Below are 22,765 nucleotides of genomic sequence, written 5' to 3'. Positions count from 1 at the left end.
TTAACTTAAGCCTTGTTTAAGGGTTCAGCTAGACTTGGAGGTTTCATCTAGTTAAAGGTTAATTGTGTTGTCTAAGTTGTCTCTGCCAGTAGCTGAGTCCCTCAGGGTCTCAGACTGAAAATTTCCTAGAAAATGGGAAAAAACAATCCAAATACCTTGTTGGTACAGAATAAGATGAATGTCAGCTCTTACATATAGATTGGCATGGGGATCCTGTGAAATAGTCCATGCTGTGGTTGAGCTGAACCTGCTTACCTGGACATAACTGTAGGGGAAATAAATGAGTGCTGAGGATGGGTAGCAAAAATGGTATGAAGTGGGAAAAGGTTTACATGCAAAGGAAAAGTAGATGGACACATCTATCCTGGCAAGGAGAGAATCACAAAATAATGGCAAAGGAGGGGTAGGTGAAATAGTGCTACTTAGTTTCACAGCATGGAAAGAAATAAGTCAGTATGAGGATTTCTTAGCATTGCATCTTAATCTGAGGATACCATTGCCACAGCACTTTGGAGGCAGAGGAACTTTTAAAAGGATAACATGCTTACAGAAACACAAAGAGGTTTTCCTGAGCACAAGGCAGCTGTTAGCTGACAGGGACTCACAAAACACCTGGGTATATCTCTGGTTTTTGTATCTTCTTCTGATGCTTGCATTGAGTGCCAGTCAGAGAAAGGCTAGACTCTGAAATGGACTTGGAGCTTCTAGGCAATTCTGCCATGGCTAGGGCAACCACTTGCACATGTGAAAACCAGACCAAGTCAATCCTTTGATGATACAATGGTAAACCCTGAGGCTACCCACACTCAGATGCTGGCATTTTGTGAGCCTTATGCCCTTATTTCTCACCCATTGGTGCAGTAAATGCAGGGTACAAGATAGAATAATATTGTCATGGTTATTCCCTTATGTGGTAGGGAAACCACATCTTACCTGCTGACAGGAAATATATCAAGGACTACTCTGTAGAAGAAAGATGTCTATTGTAGATCACATGGCTTAATAATGGAAAAGAAACCCACTGACCCCTCCATTTGGAAAAGTTACTACATTTTACTGCAAATGTGCCTGAAATACATTGCAAAAAATGTGTCCCGGTCAGATTTCTTTGGAAGAAACATTACAATCCTCACTTCTGCAAGGAACTCCACCAAAATCAATGAAACTATTCACTTAAAAGCTTATTAATGTGAGAGCACGTTTACTTTACAGGAACCAGAGGAAAGAGTCCTCTCTTACCAACCAAAGATTTATCTGCCTCACAAGGATTTATTGCTCTGAAGCTAAGGTTGAAACATACATATCTGTATATCCCTGTAATTACAGTATGTGTCCTTTCAATTGCTTCATATATCTTAGAGACTCTGAGTGGCCTGATAGCTGTATGTCAGCGAGATGTGAACTGATCCTCTAAGAGCCTTTGTGCTTAAATGTAATGTTTTCCAAGCACCTGGCATCACTGATATCCCTGGTTTTAATATTGGTATCATCCTGGGCACAGCTGGGTTGTTAAACAGTAGTCAGTCTGCCTTTTACAAATGATAACTGCTTTTTATTAATATTTTACATTTTCCTCTAACCTCTGCCAGCAGCCCCAGCTGTTTGTTCCAAACCTCTCCTGCAAGCTTTTAGCCCTGACTTGGATTAGCTCTGCAAAAATCACTGCTGCTGTTTGGTTCATCCTGGAGGAGGAAGAGATTTGGAGGAGAAGGAGGTGCAGGAGGAAGAGGAGGAGGGGAAGCAGAATTGAGCAGTGAAGCAGGGGAGGCAGCAGCCTTGTGTCAAGCAACTTCTGACACAACAGAAACTTTCTTCACCCATAGTAGATTTGCTGTTAGAGGATCCTTTCTTTCCCATGCTTCAGTTATGCTGGATGCAAAATCAAATATTTTTCTGGCAATCCTCAAGCTGTGAGGCCAGAAACTTCCCTCTTTTAAGGAGACAAGAGGAACAACATGCAAACAGTCATCGTTTTTTAGTATATTCTTCCAAATCCATGATCAATTGCATTTACAGAGCAAAACTGGCAGCTGTCACCACAAGTCTGACTTAGTCCTGATTGATAGACACCAAAAAATCTGTGTATATCAATATAAACCAATGCTCACCTGTCACCACCCAACCTGGCCTTTGTATGTTTGCAGGGATGGGGCATTCACTACCTCTCTGGGCAACCTGTTCCAATATTTCACCAGTCTCATTGTGAAACATTTTTTCCTTATATCGCATCTAAATCTATCCCCTTTTAGTTAAAAGCCATTACTCCTTGTCTTATTGCTATAGGTCCTGCTAAACCTGATAACAAAGTTTGTCCCTATATCTTTCTTATAGGCCCTTTAGGTACTGAAATGTGCTCTAAGGTCTCCCTGGAGCCTTTTCTTCTCTGGCTGAGCAACCCCAACTATCTCAGCCCTCCCAGTCTTCACAGAGAAGGTGGTCCAGCACTTTCCACCACAATTTTTGTGGCCCTCCTCTGAACTTGCTCCAACAATTCTATGTCCTTCCTTTGAAGATCTGGATGCAGCGCTCCAGGTGGGGTCTCACAAAAACAGAGTAAAGGGGCAGAATCCCCTCCCCCAGCCTCCAGGTCACAAGCCTTTTGATGCAGCTCAGAACACAGTTGGGTTTCTGGGCTGTGAGTACACACTGTTGGCTCATGTACAGCTTCTCAGAACCCCCAGGTCTTTCACCACAGGGCTGCTCTCAGTGCTTTCCTCCCCCAGCCTGTATTGACACTGGGAGTTTTCCCAGCCTAGGTGCAGGACCTTGCAAAGTAATGAGGAAAACTCTTTTATTTGAATTTTTGAACTTGAACAGCACTGTAAAAGTCTGGGCCAAAAATTAATTATTTTAAGTGACAAATACTAAATTAATATCTTGGTTTTATCTGAATGTTATTCTCAGGTAACAGAGGAACAAGTGATGATGAGTAAAGTTCTGGTTGGGTTTTCCTCTCCCTGGAAGCCACTGGGATAGTGCTGTGGAGTTTCAAGACCATACAGTTCAAGTGGATTGCCAGTGGGATATAATATGAGTTGGACTTTGATGATCCATGTGGGTCATCAAATCTTCTAACTAGGATATTCTATGACTCTGTAGCTTAGAGCACCTTTTACTTCTACATGTTGCAAACCAGCCAATGATGCAGAACACCCCATGAACGTTTCTCAGAAATGCTAGTTGGTCATCTAGAGGAAATGCGGAGCTTTTTGGGGCCAAGCGTGCCTACTCCCTGAACAGCATTGGCTGGGCATGGTGGAGCTCTGTTTTCTTGTCTGGGACTGCTGTGGACAGAGCTATGGTGGGAGAAGCCTTGGTGCACCCTTTCCTGCTTGACTGGGCCACTGCACCGAGGCTCACGCTCTTGACCTTGCAGGGTCAGGGGTGCCCTGTGAGGGAAGGTGAGCCAGGAGCCAAGATCTGTTTGTCTGAGTCTGCTGGGAGTCCAGCAGCTTAGCACACATCTCTGTCTCCTGTCAGGCGAGGCTGTGTGTCCTTTCCATGGAAACTTGGCGGGTGGTGGGATGGCAGGTCCAGGGAAGCTGGCCAGAACTGCACTGCTGGTGCTCAGGGATTACCAGACAGGATTTTTTGCAAACCAGGAATGCAGAAAGCTCTTGTCCTGGGCAAGTCATTGCGGCCTCTCACCCCAAGGTGAAGAGAAGTAAATCCTGGGCAGAACTGACATTCTGATTTACAGTTGCAAGCCCCTTCCAATAGGGAACATTGCAGCTTGAGCAGCTCCCTCTGTCTTGGGGGGCTCAGCCTGCCTGCAAACCACAGCGAGGTCAGGAAAGGCTCTTTTGGGTTAATTCATCTACCCCAGCCTCACTTCAGGAAAGTTTTCATTAAGGCTGGAACGTTGGTGACAACTATAACTAAGGCTGCCAAAGTGTTTCCATTATGTTATATCTCCCTGTTTTCACTTTCTTGCAACTATCCAAAAGTTTCACCTAGAAAGTTGAAATTTTCCAGGCCTCCTCTCTAGCTGGAGGTGAAGGGTTTTGTAGAAAGTTGGAAAAAATTAAAAAGAGAGGGAAAAAATGGCTCTGCTCTTTGTGAAATGGCAACATCCAGGCAGAGGTCATAATTTAAGAGAACAAAATTTCATAAAAGCAAACAGTGCTATTGTGCACTCAGAAATTACTGACACTTTGAATTTTGGATGAATCTCCAAATATTTTTTTTAACATTGGAAGATATAACTAATTTTTACTTTCCTTTTTTCTGCATTCTTTCCTTTTAGATCAAGGCATCTTTAAGCAGTGCTGCCTGTCTTGTACTGCTCAGCCTCCAGCTCCCTCTTCTCTCTGTGCACAGTTCCGGGCTTGACACAGTTCCAGGCTCTGTGACTTGAAGCTTCTCTCAAACCCAGAGAGGAGCCAGATCCTGGATGGTTCCTGTGACCAGCAGGGCTCTTCCCTCAGTGCACATTTGCTCATTGCCTGAGCATAGGTCTGGTGAATTTGGGAAACCTCTGTTGTGCTGGGCTTGGTGTTCTGGTGGTTCTTGAATTTGCAGAATTCTCCAGGTGGAGCTTTAATGTAAGCATCCATTCTGAGCCAGAGGTGGACTGCAGACTGTTAAACCCCATGGCCGCATAAAATGGAACTCTAGGTAATAAATTTACAATATAAAAATCAATTAACACAAATAGTGTTTTTATTTGCAGAAAATGTAGGTGCTGGGATTTCTCTGGTAAGCAGGCAAAGCAGAGAAATCTGAAGCCAAGTAAACTGTGGCAATTAATCATGCTTTCTAATTCAGTTTACTCCCTAAACTGGAGAGTCTTTTACTCCTATGGTTCATTTGAAATTGGTTCTGACCTAAACCAGGGTTGCAGTTCTAAGTCCTTGCAGCTGGTGTGTGGAACTATACAGTTGGCTTAAAATGAACCAGTTCACATTTGAAAACCCCTAGTTCACAGTTGTCTGCAAAAGAAGCAGTCAGTCACCTCATTAACCACCAAAGGAACCCAGAGTGCTCCATTTGTTCTAATGGAGGGTCTTTTTCTTCTAATATAACAGATTGCCTTGGAGGTTTGCATATTCTTTTGGGTAGTTTTTCTCTGGAGAAGGCAGAAGACCACTGCTGCCCATGGCTACTGTTGATGCCTCCTGTTCACAGGCAGTAGTAGGACATGGGTTTGGCTGTGAAGGACTCATTCTCAGTCCCTGCTGATGAGGGATGGTAGAGCCAACAAAAATACCCAAGTCAATAAAAACAAGACCAAGTCGAAATACTTCAAACTGGATAAATAAAGCACAGGAGACAGCTTCATGTGTGGAAATGGAAAATTAAGACCTGGAAATTTAGAGAAAAACTGCCCTCTTCCTGCCTCCCCTGCAGTCAACTCTGAGCTTGTTTTCAGATGAAGGTTTTCTTACAACTCAGCTGGGCTAGCTGACTCTGTTACATATGCAGGACGAGATTTGTGAACCATCCATTTCATAGCAGTACTCAAAACTCTGTGATCTGACTTTTATGTTTCTGTCTCTGCACAAGATGGCCCTTCATTTGCGAATGTGTAAGGGCTGAGATCTTCATGAAGCTTGCTGAGAAGAAGCATTACAGACAAGGATTCATTTTCAATTTTATACCCTCATCCCAGAGTGGATGGGCTCTATTTGCTGAAGGAGGTACTTTATTTCAATTAGGATTCATAGCCTTAAACCTCCTGGAACTAGAGGCCTAAGTATTTTAGTTCAAAAACTCAGAAGAGCCAAGTCCTCCCAAAAGACAACCTTGTGACATGGTGGCAGGTCTTTTATTTGGCAGCTTGTTGGCTAGAAGGCTTATCGTGCTGTGGAATATGCCATCATAAATTTACTGCCCCAGTGAGGGGTGTAATGATTTCTATTTTGCATACTAACCAGTGAGGTGATTAGAATCTGCATCTCCCAGGAGAAAGTCTTAAAAACCCCCACCAGGTGACACAAGGCAGAAGAATGTTTATTTTGTGTACTTTGAAAGTATGAGTAAGGTGGAGATTCTTATTTTAGTGCAGGCTTAGAAAACACTGCCCATGCTCAAAATCAAGTTGTTAGGGTCTCCAGGACACTTCCCTGGTGAGGGATGTGGTCCTTAGGGACCTTTTGGTGGAAGTGACATTAAAAAACAGCCCTGACAATCACAGTTGGGATGTTTGTCCCTGAAAGAAGTAGTAGTAGAAGTAGCTCCTCATGGCGGTGGACACGCCAGCCATAGTAACAGTGAGGCAGACTGCTTCACAGAGAAAGGGTTTTGAGTGAGTGCAGGGACTTCATGGGTAAAACTTGAAGGATCTCAGCATCCCTGAGCCTTCTGGCTGAGCTGTGCAAACTGGTCAAAGGGCTAGCAGGTAGAAGGTCAAAATGTAATAGACAGGGAAATATTCAGGAAGATAAGCTGGAAAAAATTTCACTGGCATGGGTCCAGCTGAAGCTCTTTCAGTGCAACACATGGAGGCAGCAGTTTGGGAAAGCTGAACACTGTCAGTCAGGGTTCTTGGGAGAGACTTCAAATAGAAACCAGGTTCATCTCCTGTCTCTCGGATGTGCAGTTTGCTGTACATGGTGATCACTGCATTCATGTGTGTGCATAAATATATGTATGTGTCTCTGTATAAAACAACTTATCCTACTTCACTGTGCCTAATTTTAAGCTTGTGGCAGCTAAAACATCAGGTGGATGCCAGCACCTGAGAAATACTGTCTAAAAATATTCATTCGGAGAATAATTGTTATTAAGTGCTGTGTGCAGGTAGGTGCACTGAGGAAAAGCTGAGGTAATTTGACAGTAACTTAACATTGAGCATCCTTGGCAATAGGAAGAGAAAAACTGAAAATTGCAGTGGAGGTCCCTGGCCTGCTCTGAGGCCATTTACTGCCTTCATATTGTACAGCTGCAACAGAAAATGAGTTCCCAGCTTTCTAGACCTGCTCCCTGGAACTTGAATTTCATGGCTGTCAGTATTTCCCAGTACAAGGCAGAAAATTCCTAGCTGTTATTTTGTTTCCTAGACAGTGATCTTGAAGGAGGGATCCACCTGGAAGTGGATTTTCTGGCAGAAAATACAAAGGTCTAAGAGAAGAACCAAGCTATTCTAAGTGAGGAGAGCAAGGGGCAGGGAAGCAATGATTGGTACAAGGTTAGCTGCTAAGTGAAGGAAAGATACAGAAGTGCAAGCAAAAGTGGGAAAATATGTGCAGAAAATGCAGAAAGTAGAGCACAGCCAAAAATTACAAAATTCCACCCAAAAGGAAGCTGTACATAGCTCTAAGAGAAAGCAGAAGATGTGTTAACAGAAATGAAAGTGAAGAAGAAAACACCAGACATCACCAGCCGGCATCATCTTGACTGAGAAATTCACAGGCAAGTTTCTCAGTGCCAAGAAAACACAGTGCCAGGGATTCAAAAGGCACTTTGGTATCAGGCTCTGACCCTCTGGTCTTGAGCCCTTCTTGACTTCTGACAGGCACTGCTTGTTCCAGTGAGGAAATCACGGAATGCACAACATATTTTGTATTTTCCTGAGCCACATATGCTTCTTCTTCAAAACAACTGTTGTCTTTCAGCTTTTTCTCTGTGGGGGGAAAAACTTCCCTTGAATCAAAGCACAATATTTCCTGTCTGCTGCCTGTACACCATTACACCACCCCTACTTCCCCAGGGGATCATGGCTTTTTTGCATGCTCCAGAAGGTGGCTGCCCAACAGCATTGGAAAAAAAGGGGGGGTTTGGTTCCAATCACAAAGCTAATGGGGAAAGAGAGGAGAATACTGGAACAGCACCAACAGAGAGGGCCTCCTGCCTGCACTCACCCGAGCACAGAGGCTGAACAATGTGCTCTGTAGGCCATCCAACTTCCACCTACCCTGAGTGGGACCATGGTCACTGCTGCAGGGTTGGTATGTGTCTGCTTGTAGGTGTGCACCTGGTCCTATGCAGAAACAGGAGTGCAGGGCAAAATCCCACTCTTACCAACAGCCCAGTAAGTCTGAAGTTGCTGCTGGAAGTCATGGAGGAGTGTCAGGCATGTAGACACTCTCTTACGAAGTAAGTGGCCAGCAGTAGTGAGGCTGCTGTGTCCCTGCAAACCTCATTTGGCACTGGAGGGAGGAGTATTGCCTAAAGCAGCTGACTTTTGCATGACTGTCTCTGGAAATGTAGATTAAGAACATTCATACTGGAAAAGAGCCCTGCTGTCAAGTTAGCTATTGGCACTCTTCATCTTCCATTTCCAAGCAACTGGACAGATTCTGAATTTGGCTGTGTCTGGGACAGGGAAAGCAGTACAAAAGGGACTGGTAATCAACGAGTGCCTCCAGCTCTCTAACCATAATAAAACACATTTTTGTACTCTTCTTTGGACAGTGATGGCAAAAATCCTACTCTCTAGTAAGAGAGTTGAAATCTAGAATGATGATTGCATCAGTGGAAGGAAGCCAGACTTGCAATGCTGTAAGCAAGCAAAAGATCTGGATGACAATCAAGATGCAGCATTATAATGAAACTTTTAAGGTTGTTTTCTTTTTAATTTTGTCTTATGACAGGAGCCAGTTCTGATTTCACTTAGATTAAGCTATGTCTGACTTTAGGATGCCTCTCATGTAGCAGCATCATGTCTGAGATCAAAACTAAGCATCCATGGTTTCCATTCCCCTCCTAAATATAAATTTCAAGGTGGCAATAAACACCAAAACAAAAAAGATATGTAATTTTAGTGACAGTGAAGCAAATTGATGCAGAATGTGTGTGACATTTTTTCAATTTTCCTCTTGTTTTTCCTGATGGTGTTTTGTGCTAAACATTACATTTGCAGATGCAAAATTTAAGGAACACTTTATCTTCGGCACCGAGAAACATAACATGTAATTTGCAGCTTCAGCCAAGAGTGATGGCCTTATTAGTAATGGGAATTTACTGATTAACTGCTGTTAGCAAAACATCATCTTCAAACCCGTTAGTCTCAAACTGGCAGCCGCTCTGTCGTCAGGAGCTTTTTTATTTCATCTCGGGGGAGTTCTGTAGAAATATTTCTCATTTAAACAGCTTTAGCCTTGGCCTTTCAGTAATTTTTATGGTCTCCACTAACAGGTTAACAATTGGTTAAGAGCAACTATCAGCTTAATGTCAAGTAATTCACAGGGAAAAGTTCAAGGAGAGAAGTAACACTATTTCAAAAGAGGGCTTATTCTTGAACAAAGAGCTCCCATCCATTTAAAAAGACAGGAATGGAAAAATCAGCACGTGGGAGGAAAAGCCAGGGATATGAGTGGGACCAGGAGAGGGGTGCCAGGGTTACTGGGTGGGGGATGAAGGTGCACCTGAATGTCCTGTACTCATCAGTGGCCGGAATGGTGTCACAGGGATTGTGTGGTTGTGGGCTGGCAAGGCTTCAATCCCTGCTGCAGCTACTCCTGAAATGCTTCTGGGGGAACCTTGCACAGATTCAGTCACTGCTGCTTGCAGTTCTTCATAAGTGCTGCAGGTCCCTGTAGTGATTTCCACATTCAGAGAACCCTGGAAACCAGCACTGTCTTGTCTTTTTACAAACCATCACAGTCTCTTCTCTCTTTGTCCATAGCTCCATCACCAATTTGTCCCACTGGGTTTTTTTTGTTTGCATGCTTGTTTCAGCATATTCCCATTTTTCTTACAACTCCTGTCTTTCCTATTTTCTTTCAGTCTCAAACAATACCACCAGTTCCCAGTCTCTCATTTATGTCTAGGCTTTTGTCCATTCTGCTACTAGCCCCTCCCTCAGACCCAGCTCCGCAACCCTGCTCAGGATACATCTTTCTCCTTCATCCTCTCTAGGCACTGACAGGGCACTGAGCAAGTCTTCAAAGGACATGTATGCTCCTGCTCTTTGTTCTGTGCCAGATTTCAAAGTGGCCTACACGCAGCAGGGAAGGGAAGTCCTGCTCAGCCGTCGGTGGCACGGGTGCAATCATGAAGGCATCGGCAGATAGACATGTTCATTGGAATGAGTCTTGTAGCTGGGGCATGAACAGAGGTTGTTTTTGACTCCCAGAGCTCTCATACAGACAGATCTTGGAATTATTTACAGTGTTGCAAAAGTGCACAACATTGCTTCCAGAGTAAATCTCTGCTGAACTGGAGCTCTCTGTTCCTTCTCCTGGATGTGCAGTGAGGCAAGGGCATGGGAAGCAACTCCCATCTCCCGACAGTTTTTCCCAGCTTAATAACTCTTCTTGTCTGGCCATAATTTTTAACCAAAAGTTTTCCTCAAAAGAGCAGCATATGAAAATCCTGCCCAGATATGCTCAGTGCAGATTACCATGGCAAAAGTGGGAAGGCTTTCCTTCCAGAGATCTGAAAAACCTGGAACCACCCTAGCATATTACACTCCCCTTTTGCCTGGTAATACCAGATAAACAGCCTGTGCAGAGGGCTCTGTAAAACATCATCACTTTCCATATCCCAGCTCTTGGACCACAGGTTCCTGACAGATGTGCAAGAGGCAGGCAGCTGCATGAGCAAGCGACTCATATGGTCTTCTATGGGGAGAATTCTTATACGGGCAAGGAGAGCCAAGACCCTGCTGCCATCACACCAGGTAAGCAGGGGAAGAAAAACAAAAATTTACATAATAGTTATAGAAGGCATTTATATCTTTTGTTTGCTTTGCACTACCAGTTTTGTCAAATGGTGTTTTGCTCTCTCCATATAGTGCATGCTTTTTTATAAACACATCTCTATATATATATATACACACACATATATATTCATCCATTGCCCAAAATCTAAATCCTGGTCTGTTTGCTGTGCAAGGCAGGAATTTTGATGTCTTATTTCGTTGTGTGGTTCCTTGTGGAACTGGGATGTGAGGCCCAGCTGGGATCTTTAGACAGAATAGTAAATTAAAGTCCCTCATGGCCCATGTTATTCAGTGATCTTCAAGATCAATGCTGGCTTCCTGAAGTCCAGTCTACTCTACACACTTCTTATAATCAAAGGAAGGAGCTTTCTCCCTCCCCCCACTGTTTATTACAGACAGTGTCTGAGCTTCAAACTGAGGCCACAGAGCCCTTTGCGGACACATAAACCAGCGATGAAGTTGAATTGCTTCACCTCGGAAACCAGGCTCTAAATGACTTCAGACAGCTTCTAAATATATTCAGTCTGAAGGAAAACTTTCTTCTGACTTTAAAGCCTGGAGATAAAAGATGTCTGGTGAAAAAAAAGGCAAATTTCTCGTCATCAGAAGAGCCAAAATGCTGCACTTGATTGTTTAAGGGCACAAGGGAAATATATGGCTTAAGTCAGACTTGTATGAACTAGAACTTAATTCCGTGACTCACACAGAATATGAGCATCCATACCAGGCAGAGGAACCTCTGGCCATCAGCAAGAGCTGGCACAGGACCTCCTGTGAACTCTGCCAAGGCCTTTGGCCTCTCAGAACTGGGATATGTACTTTCCTGCTCTTTCTCCTGTCCCAGGAATAGAAGCACAGCGACAAGCCACAGCTGGGGATGAGTGGCAGCTGCAGTATGTCTCACAAGCCTTCATTTTTGGTCTTAGCATGCAAAAGCATAGCATAAGAAGAAACAGCTTTAAAACATTTTTAAGTCTGCCTTAAATTCTGGATTCATAAAGAGAGTCCAGAATCAATGAAATCAAGGGGTGTCCTGATTCATCTACTTTTTCTGTAACATCAGTTTTTGCTCCTGATTTCTATCTGATTAGGGAGAGCAATAAGAAGATAGGACCCAAAGACTATTATCCAGGGTCTGTACTTGCTTTCACTGACATGGATGGCAAATTGACTTCAAGGGAAACTTCATCCTGCTGCAGAGCTGATAGCATCATGGAGGAAAGTGTAATTAAAGAGCAGTGCATCCAATGCAATGTATTTCTTGGATAGCTACATCTGACTCTACATAACAGGGAAAGCATTTCTTATTTTCTGAGGGAAGTTTTTTATAGTGTTTGAGCTGAGATTTTTTTGGCTGTTTTTCAGGCTTTTTATTGAGACATTGCTAGAGTATTCCACTAGCTGCCAGAGTATAAAGGGGGAAGATCAACCTTGAAATATTATGGTCTTGGGATAACTCTTGGTCTTGTTTTCTCCCCAGTGTAAATCCAGAATAACAGTAATGACTTCAGCTGAGCCACCTCAGATTTACATCAACACAAATGAGAGCAGGGCCTGCCCATGCAGAGGCAGCCTGAGGGATTAGGCGTCTGCCTGTGTGTTGTACCCTTGCCTCAAATTGACACCCCAGCCTTAATTCAGTGGAGAAGCAAAGAAACTGCTTGCCCTGCAAATGAGCATTGATGCTAATATATCGCAGCGGGGATTTATCAAGAGGCTGGCACCTCGGTATCCATCTCTTATTTGCATAGGAGAGAAAGGTGAATAAATACATGAGATCAGTTCTGCACTGGGCAGGATAGGAGGTAATTCTGGCATTAGGAGAGCTGCAGGCTCAGCCTCAGGGAGTGTGGTAGGTAAAAGTGCTTTGTGTGTTGAACACAATGAACACTGCAGATGCATAAAGACTGAGCCCAGATCCTTATTTAAAAAATAAGGTTTATTAGAGAAAACATACATTAAACCAAGTAAATCCAATTCTTTATTAAAAAATACAGAAATAATTTTGCAATAGTAAAAGAAAGTACTGGCTTTTTCTATGAAACATAAATCTGAAGTTTCAGGACCTTTTCACTTTATCACAACCGGTCCCCTTCCATACTACATTCTTAAACATACTCCGTCAAATTGTGAAACCCAAGCAAAAGTCTGCTGTACAAAATTAAGAACATTTAGACCAGTAATACTCAGCTTATTCAAGATGCAAGCAGTATCATATAGCACACGGAACAGGCAATATACAGCTATACATTAAAACATGCCTCTAAATAGTGACAGAGAATCCACTGGAAGGAATAAGTTGCAGTTAATAAAGAACAATGTCTGAAGAAACAGAAAAGAATCACAGTTTGACACTATATTTGGTAAATGGCTGCACATGTATTAAAACAATGTACATATGAAGAATTAATATATTGGACCCACCCATACAGAACATGCTAAATTGAGTTATTATTTGGCTCAGATGCATGAATATGTATGAGGTGTACATATGGTGGGCAGGTGCACATCTGTGTAAATACATCAGACCAGTGCGTACATACATGTAAAAAGGCACACACCTCCACAGCTGAAGACAAATCACTTCAATAAAACCCTTTGAGGCAGGGTGAGAGCAATACTAATACACTGTTTGTCATAATCGAGCCGCTCCTGGCACTCCAGGCATTTTATTCGCATGTCATCCCCACTTGTAAGTTCCACATTCATTTTACCTCTGCTCTCCCATGTTTGCATATTGGCAAAGTGAACACAAAACTATTCAATATAATGCAATGTTCACTGTTAGAGATCATTTACTGAGGGAGGATTTGATAGCTGAGAAACAGCGAAGTATGAAAGGGTTTGCACTGTTTTTCCAATAAGTGGAACTAAGGGGTAGGTGTCTTTTCCCTGATGATTGTTAGCATCATATGGTAATCCTGGCATTAACTGGATATAACTGGGTATAATTAACTGGATATAATTAACAATATATCCTGTATGTTACCTTTAGTAGGACTTTTTGGTCAAAAAATGGAGAAGGCTTGTATTAAGAACAGTTGTAGGCATCTAAATCTATGTAGGCATCTAAGCAACCCAAATTGTTTATTATCTCCTGACAATAAGAGAAAAATAATATTAAAATATGGTGTTAAGTAAAATAAGTGGACAGCAGAGTGAACATTAGGCTTTCCAGAATCAGTAGTTACCTATATTCAGCATGCTGAACATTCAGCTTGAGACAAAGCTCAAGACTTATGGCAATGATACAAACGTTCAAGCTTGGCATTGACTGGCAGAGAACTGCATGGCAGCGTGGGCACCTTGAAGCTGCTCACAAGCTAAGATGCTTTCTTCTTCCTCATTGAATGAAAGCAAAACAAAACAGCACTAAGGCAAAGATGTGTAAAAGATGAATACAGAAACCCTGACTGTTCTCTCTTCAGTGAGTGTGCCATGGGTAGCCTCACACTGATGCTGGTGGGGACGACCTGGGTTAACACCAGCATCAGGAAAGAAGGAGTGAGGAAGATTTACCCAGCAGGACACGCTCAAACACCCTGTAAAGCTTTGTGGTGCTATGAATTGGGAATAGGGATGGGAGAGTGATGAGAGGAGTCAACGTTGTCTTTTCTTTCCAAGGGGGCACTCAGGCAGCATCACTCCTGTCACAGCCAGTGGGGCTGCCATTGGCAACACTGCACTGCCAGTATAAATAAATACATAAATAAATACATAAATAAATACACAAATAAATAAATAAATCCTGCTGCCTTTTGCCAGCAGGAATAGAGTAGGAGCCTGGTGACACCACGGTGGTAGTGCCAAATAAAACCCCACAGGACAATAAAAGGAGGGACCCAAGGACTTTCAAAACTCCTCAGCCTTATACACACCTCACATCGCGTCTTAGAAGAATCAGAGAACGGAATCACAGAATAGTTTGACTGAGTTGCCAGCATCATTCAGGCCCATAATCTTATCATGACAACACATTTTTAATAAATAGGAAATCTAGTTATTTACATTCTATTTTTAATATACAGTCTGGCAGGTGAAGGAATCCTGGTGAGCTACTGTATGCAAACTGATTTCTCTCTTTTGAGAGCAGTCACTGATGAGAAGCCTGTGCTGTGTGCTGGACAAGCTCCTCTTATCTCCTATAGGATTTGGATGAGAGCAGTCACAAATAATTTTTTCTAATGATGTGAGATGTGGAGATGTTGTGTCTATCAACAGTAAGTGGTATAGGCTGTAATAAATTTGGGAGGGTCAGAATGTAAGACTGTGAGTTTGAACTCTTGATTGTAACCAAATTGCTTGTCTAGTCAGGTTTTACTCTGTCTAGTAGATATTATATATGCTTGAAAAAATTAAAATAACTGTATCATTCCTTGATATCTGATGCCTATTGCAAAAGATCTTCTCCTAAGTTTGTACAGCACCTGGAAAGAGCTGTCATTCACCTTTCAAGGTTAGTAGATATATAAAAAAAATCCAACGTTATGAAATATCTGCAAGATGTAACGGAAGATGCTCTATCTATACAGCTGCTGCAGAAATGGAGGTTTATCTAGCAAGTTACAGAACATTAAAAATCAAAGCTAACACACTTTGAGCCCAATTAGCAATACAAAAGCTGATAGCTGTACATACATCAAAAAAGCCCTGTACATGCTTCACTAGCCCTGGAAGCTAATGCTGAGGAGTTGGGAGAGAGCTCAGAGCAGCATTTAAAGAAAAAAAATTAAAAAGTGGGAGCAGGAGTTGCTCTGTTTTGTGGCCTGATTTAAGGCTGCTACTTTCCAGCTGGATAGAGACTGTTCTGCTCTCATCCTTCACACTGTTTGGAAACAGAGACACAGAGCCAAGATCTGATCTCATTCCTACTGGTAGAAGTATGCAGTAGCCCCACAGAAGCTACAGTCGTTACTCTAAACTCACACTTGTGTGCACCCATGTGTGCTCTGCCCTGCACTATTGCACGTATTTCAGTATGAAGGATGATGCTGTAAATATTGAAATGCCAGTTTCCACAGAGATTTTTCCCCCACCATTCTTAATATAAGCTTACAAGCATGGTCTTCCCTTACTTCTGATTTTGTCTATCCCACCACCACCTTCCAGCTGGCCAGTGTCTCTTCTTCCTCCAACTGGATAGCTCTTTCCTACCTTCTGTTGCCCTTATCATTGGCAATAGGCACCTCTTCTTTCCAACCAACTTTCTGATGCTGGCTGAAAGCAAGCTGGACCTTCTCCAAGCCCAGGGAAGCAATGCTGGTGGCTCTGTACACATCAGTGCTCACACCTGCCTAATGGTGTGACATTTACAGGTCCAAGCCCGGTTCATGTGGCCATCAGCAACAGGGTGGGAGCCAAGGATTCATCCCAGTGAGCAAACTCTTCAGAACAAAGGAGAATTTTAGCAGCTTGAATATCAATAGACAGCACAGGAAAAGATGGAAGCTAGAGGGGGAAACTGCACTTATCTTTCATAAAAGTGCTGAGCCTTTAAGGAGATATTTATTGCAAATAGTCATCAGCCAACTAGTTAAAGACCATTCTCAAGAAGTGCCTTTCATGCTGGTGGATGAAAGTGGTGGAAGAGTTTTTGTATGAGATAGAATGTGTCAAAAAATGTACAGACAAGCTAATTCAAAGATGTCAGTGCATGGTAGTCTCTGTCACAGAAGAACTGGTACAAGATTATCCTGCAAAGGGCACTTGACTGAAAGGAAAGAAAGGATTGCAGAAAACTAGACAAGGAGGGGAAATGTTAGAACAGGGAAGAGCCAAAAGGTAGAGAAGGAGTTGTGGCAAGGGTGAAGGAGACATGTACATGGTTACTGAGAGAGGGAAAGGAAGGAAAAGAAACAATGCTGCAGGAATGGAACTAGGGAGAAGAAAATGGAACTAACTACAGTGGGAGGATAGGAGTGTAAAGGAGTGGGAAGCTCCAGGGGGAAAAACTAGATAACAGAGTTAGACTGAGGTGAAGAAGAATGAGTGCAGGGCGAAGGACCAACTGACCTCTAAAGGCCTATTTGGGTGCTATTTTTCAGGTTCATAAGGATGTAGTTAAGGGCTGTGTGAGGACACAGATGTGGACAGCACTGGGAGAAAAGTCAGAATACAGTGAGAGTAGAGGGTCTTGTGGGTAAGGCACTAGATTCAACCAGGAGGCTTGGGTTCAGATCCCTGGTTTCACCAAAGGCCGGGCTTAAAAGTGTAGGGAAGAAGGCAATGTTGTTCACCTCCATGGAAGTTTTGCTTCATTTTTCTTGATGTTCTGCTATTTTCCACTCATGTCACTGTAGGAAATTCACACCATTGACTTTAAATTTCAGTATCATCAGAGGACAGGTCTATCAAATGACATGGACTTTGTTTACACTGATTAAAATGTGCAACAACTCTACTAAATTTACAGTGTCAATAACTCTATTATATTTAACACTCCCATTTACAGGGTCAGTGGAAGACTGGAATCAAGGTTGGCTTCTTGTATGTTCATAGACCAGGTAAGCAAAATATTTTTTACTACTAGGTTTCTGAAACGCATGAAATGAAAAGCTGGGTATGTTGACCTGCTACACAGCTGGGGCTATAGCTGCTTTCTGAAGTTTTGTGCCACAAGATTAAAAAAAAAAAGGTAAAAAGATGTTTTTCTTTAAGTACTGGCTCTCATCAAGCTGATCAGAAGCTTTCTGGATGCTACAGCGTATTAGAAAAGCCATGAAGAAGACAGATAGTTTTTAGAGACAGTCATTTGGTTTGAGTGGAACCTGGACACGCAGATCAATTCACTGCACTGCCACTACAGCAAATGCTCAGGGCCATAAAACACATTACAGATCAGGAAACCATCAAAGTGAGGGATAATATTAATCACTGGTCTTTCACTGGATTGTGTTCACTTCAGTTCAGAAGTTCTTTCTCTCTCCTTCCATGTTTCAGCTGGAAGACACTGAAACCTGCGAAACTCCTCCACTCTGAAATGTCCTCATTCCTCTACTACTTGGACTTCAGTTGTTGGCTACTCCCCACTTCTTTAGCAGTGTCTGACAAAAGGAGTTGGTTGCACGTATTTCATGTTCACAAAGGGCAGCATGATCCCAGTTTTATACAACACTAAGGGAAGACTCTGGGTAATAAAGACATACTGTGCTATGCAGGGCAAGTACAGACCTGGAGACAGGGCACAAACTCCATAGGAACCCCACTGAAGCTGGGGGATTTCCCATTTTTAAAGCCCCTCCTTCCTAGTTGCTCTGTCCTTCTATTACTTCACTCAGTTCACAGCCTGTCTGTGCAGCCAGGCCAGCCTCTCTGAGCAGCATACAGACACTCACACATTCTTCCCAAATGTTGCTTTTTGGCAGCTGCCCATAGGCCAAGAGGAGCAAGACTGTAGTCAGAGATGGAGCCTCTTCTGAAGTTCTGTGAGCTATTCCTGTCCAATTATGGCACTACCAAGAGACTTGACCATTTGAAGTGTGATGAAGTGTGGTGGATGATGAAGGAGCCAAAAGTTGTGGGTCACTGAGACCCATTTTGAAAAGTTTAATATTATTAATTCCACCTCAACCTTCACCTCAGGAACACATGGAAATCTCCCAGCACAGTCATGTTTAAATCAGTGCAAATTTCTGCCTGGTGGCACGGCTGAAATCCTCAGGGCATGGGCTTTGGTTTGCTCCAAAGTGGAAAACCCAAACCACCTTCCATGGAACTCATAGCTAAAATGCAAAGCTAACAGGGGGAGGTGTTTTGGTCAGACAGAGGTGCAGCTGGAAGAACTCTTTTCCAGCAAGCTATCAGCTCTCCTGGGAGCAGGGGAGAGGGAGCTGGCCAGCAGCGGCTGTCTCTGCTCTTTTTAAGAGAGGGTGGAATAGCTTGTTAGGCTCTGGTTGCTATGGGACATGGCTGAAGCTTGACCTGGTTTATGAGCCAAGCCCCAGTCTTATGAATTCAATAGGAAAACTTATGCAGACCTCAGTGGGATCTGGGTTTGGCCTAACATGCTTTATTTAGAGTCTTGAGTGAGGGAAACATTTTTCTTTAGATTACAGTTGAAGGATTCTTGGGTTTCAGCTTAAGTCTTATGGTGGCAGTGTATTGCACACTCATATTTCTTTCTTTTTCTTTAATAAATCACTTTTCTCCTGCACTTAGCCTCTGACCAAAACCTGTCTTCTTGAACTGCAGTAAACCTGTCTGGTCAATGATATCTTTGCTGAAAGCAATCTGCTCCAACCACACCCTGCATGCACTGGCTGACCCCCAGGCTGCCACATCCCCCCCCAGCCCCAACCCCTCTTGCTCCAGGTACCTGGTGGGGAGCAGAGGCTTTGGGAACAAAGGGAGACAGAGACTGTAAATACATCTTTCTGCAGCTGTACTTCTGAGGCACAGGGATTTGCTGGAGCTGGGGCCAGAATGAGTGAGCTTGTGCTCGAGTTTATCAGATTTGTGAAGTACAGGTGTGATAATTCTGCTACAACCACAAAAGAATTTACAACAGGAAGGGTGGCAGCTGTTGCTTATTAGCATTAGTACAAATTACATGAAGCAAATTGTTAGCAGTCATGTTTCCATAATATTTAACTCATGGCAGTGAATTAAAGTGATTCTTTTTCAAGCAAAATTTTAGATTTCCAAGGGAATCAAATTCCAATTGTCCATGAATGAATTGGGGAACAGCATGCAACTACTTCAAGGCATCAAAGTCCATGTGTGCAGCTACATTCTTGCCTTCTCTGGTAAAGGTGTGTGAGTTTAGGTGTGTGAAGGGAAGGAGGATCTTGCTGACCTGCTGTTTCCCTGAATTTTTACCCTCAATGGGCTTGTTATGTCTTACTTCCCTAGCAACCCCAAGCCTTCTGATGTGGAAGCATAACACAAGCTCAAGAAGGTGGATTTGGAGACAAAATCCACACCATAACAGACTGAACGTACAAATCACTGAAGGTGCAGACTGAAACATTGGAGTGCAACCTGCATGTGCCTGACAGGAGAATCCCCCAGACCAAATGCCTGGCCATGACACCTCTCTCCAGCCAAACCAGTTTCAAACCAGGGAAGCAGCTGGTTGTGATCCTTCCATACCTGCTGCCTTGCTGATCAGCCAGCAGCAGGCAGTTCTTTTGGGCAGCTCCTCTGCTTCTCTCCTTGTTGCTTTGGAAAGAAGTGAGCAACTGGCCCTGTAGTTTGGAAAGGGAAAGGGCCTGAAAAGCATTTAATTTTAATTAATGAAAAGGGGGCATTTAATTCTTGCCTGACTTTCTGGTCCTGAGGGAGGATCTGTTGTATCCAGGCAGATGTCTGACCCTGGAGATGCTCCTCTGTGGGGTGAGCTGAGGGGTCATTCACAGTCTGCTTGAAGGACCTGGGGGATCTCCATCATAACGTCTTTCTTTCAAACAGAAGCTACTCAAATTAAAAGAGAGAGTAGGCAGGCAAATAAAGAAGGCACTATCTAATTAACTGAGAGGTTTGGGTAAGTTTTGGGGCACTAAGAGCTGACAGATTCCTCCCTGAGATTACGCAGGTCCCAGACAGTGCAGCCAGTGATGGGGGCATGCTGCATTCCATGAGCAGGAATGATCCATGGGGTGGCTGCGACAGGGGGAGGAATGGCCACCCAGAGCTGCTGCAGTCAAGACCAGGCTTTGGAGGATGGTGTGTGCTTCTGCTGCTGATCCAAAAGTGGCGCTCTTTCCACACAAAATTTTATCAGTCATTTTCTTGTTGTTTCACTAATTATTGCTGGTTTTGCTAATAATGTTCCATTTAATCTCTCACAGCCATCCGTTCTTTACAAAGGAAGGAAGTGTAACTCATGAAGACTGCTGACAACCTATAGAAATTCAGCCATCAGTTTAAGGCCAGTAACAGCCCAGAGTGGTGCTTTACATGCCAGTCCCAAGGGTGCCTGCCTGCATTAATCACATTGAGCAAAGCTGCTAACGCTGCAAAGATTGCTGCATTCCTCAGCCTGCCAAGCAAGACAGTGGGCTCAGAGAGGTGGAGGCATTCCCAGAGGCATTTCTTGAAACGCAATTAGGTCTGGCTGGGGAAGGAGGCATTTGCTGGTGTGAGAGAAGAGGCTGCAATGGCAGGTGGATGGGAAGGCAGCGAGGCTGAGCTGGTCAGCCACATGAGATCCAAGGAGATGGTCTGCCAGGGAGCACTGGCTCCGTGCTCCCAATACCCCATAACCACCACTCAAGCAAGGGAGGAATGGTCCCCAAGTCCTTGGACTTCAACTGCTTGCTTTATTAAAAAAAAAAAAAAAAAAAAAAAGTGAAAGCTCACAAAGAATTGAAACTGCCTGGGGCAACCAAAGTGCCTTTTGATCCAACTACGAGTGCTTAGAAGAAGAAAAGAGGCACATGTGTTACTTTTAAAGGTATCACACATCCACCCACCTGTTGGGAACAGTTAAAAAATACAACTGGGTTGGCTACAGTCTGAAGGGAGAGGTGTGAAAGGAATAACAAGTGAAGTAATTTCTACAGGTGACACTTAAAACAGCAGCCAATGGAGAAGCAGTTGACATGCATACTCTGGTTCTTTAGTGCCTGTTCTGAGGAAATGGCCTGACACCCTCAGCAGAGCAGAGCTGCCTAACTACCTTCTCTGACGAGACTTTAAAGATAAAAATTAGGTACAATTTCTATATTACAGTGGTCGCAATAATGCTTGTCTCCTAATTGCCTCTCAAGTGAAATAAAACAGAACAACATCATGTAATGAGGATTTTTTTCATAAGGATTACTTACATGTAAAAGGACTGCACTAACTGCTTCCCCTGTGAAAACAAAAACATTAAATATCATGGCCTGGATGGTCCTGATGTACCTGCAAGTGTGATATCAAATGAGATGGCACCACTGGCCATGTGCATCAGATGCATACATGAAAACTATTTCAGGATGTTAAATCATGTGTATGAACATCATTTCCACCATGGAGTCTCTTCACACTGTCTTGCTATGACCAGCCCCCTTGGCTGTAACATCTGGGGTAGGGGCAGGGAGTGGAAGGAAGGGCTGAGACACAGAACATAGGGGAGACACAGAACAGAATCAGCAGGCTTCTTGCTTAGGAAAACCTAGTTCTGGGTTGTGTTTTTTTCCCCCACTCTCAGAACAAAATGTGAAGCTACAGATCCTCCAGGAAAATACAATAAAATGCAAAAATATTCTTGGAACAAAAATGTTCCACTTCCAAAATGTCAAAATGATGTTTTGACACTACTGAAAGCTGTAGTTTCAGTTAAATAGAATTTAATGTTAGAAAGTGACATGCTTTTATGAAGAGTTTTGATTTTGACAAAGTGGGATTTTCCAGCATTGAAGCCATCTGATAAAGTCTAACCAACTCTGATTACTGATATATTACAGCAAGGTGGGGTTTTAAGTGAAGGAATTAAAATCCCATTTTGAAAAAGGAAGAGAGGTTAACTAAGTTTTACTGTAATTATGATGGAAAAAAGATTGTTTGAGGACTCTCTGAAGGAGATATTAGTAATACAGCAAGATTTTTACATGTTTTAGAATGCAAGAGTGAAAAATGTACTGTACAGGTTTGCTGTTGATGGAAAGTCACCTCTGCCTCAACCAGACAGCTGACCAAAGAGATTCCCATTCTTTATACCACAGACACAAAGTGATGTGTACAGGTGTTGTGTTACCAGCATTGGCACATTTAGGATTCCCTATATTGCGTCACTCAATGACATTTATGACTTTTCATTTAATACAGTTGTTCAGCTATTCCTGTTTAGGGTGTTTCAGCATGCAGACAGGATTTGCTGAAAGCTGGCTGAATCTGTAAAGATCCAATTCTGCAAATTTATGACAAGTTTTTTAAATTAGGAGAGTAGTCCCCAGGATTTCAGTGAGTCTTGTAGGATATGGTTTCTTCTATTTTTAAGGATTTCCGGGAGTAGGCCCTTGAATGGGTATCTTTTTGTAGGAGTTCTAGTCTAGCAACATGCATCAAGTTGAATTTTATTTCATGAGGTATTTTTGGTAACATTTTTTTTCTACATAAACAGGGTCAAACAATCTTGCATATTATCAGGACCCTGTTTCCCAATTCAGTTGATCTCAGTTGAGCTAACTAGCTCTAAAATCACCTGCATGACTTACAAACACTTGCTACCTCTCC

The 22,765-nt window shown here is 43.0% G+C and overlaps 1 long non-coding RNA gene across 1 annotated transcript; it reads left to right on the top strand.

The window, feature by feature from the left end:
• Window positions 1–10,140: 10,140 nt before the first annotated feature.
• LOC107201135 lies at window positions 10,141–21,400 on the top strand. Its single transcript, XR_001520032.3, has 3 exons — window positions 10,141–10,564; window positions 17,058–17,109; window positions 20,395–21,400. It is a non-coding gene; the product is annotated as an uncharacterized LOC107201135 (long non-coding RNA).
• The last annotated feature ends 1,365 nt before the right edge of the window (window positions 21,401–22,765 follow it).

The sequence above is a fragment of the Parus major genome, chromosome 3 (genome assembly GCF_001522545.3).
Source record: "Parus major isolate Abel chromosome 3, Parus_major1.1, whole genome shotgun sequence".
Classification (NCBI taxonomy): Eukaryota; Metazoa; Chordata; class Aves; order Passeriformes; family Paridae; genus Parus; species Parus major.
The sequence above is the reverse complement of the archived record's forward strand: the minus strand, read 5'-3'. Positions and strand labels throughout refer to the sequence as shown.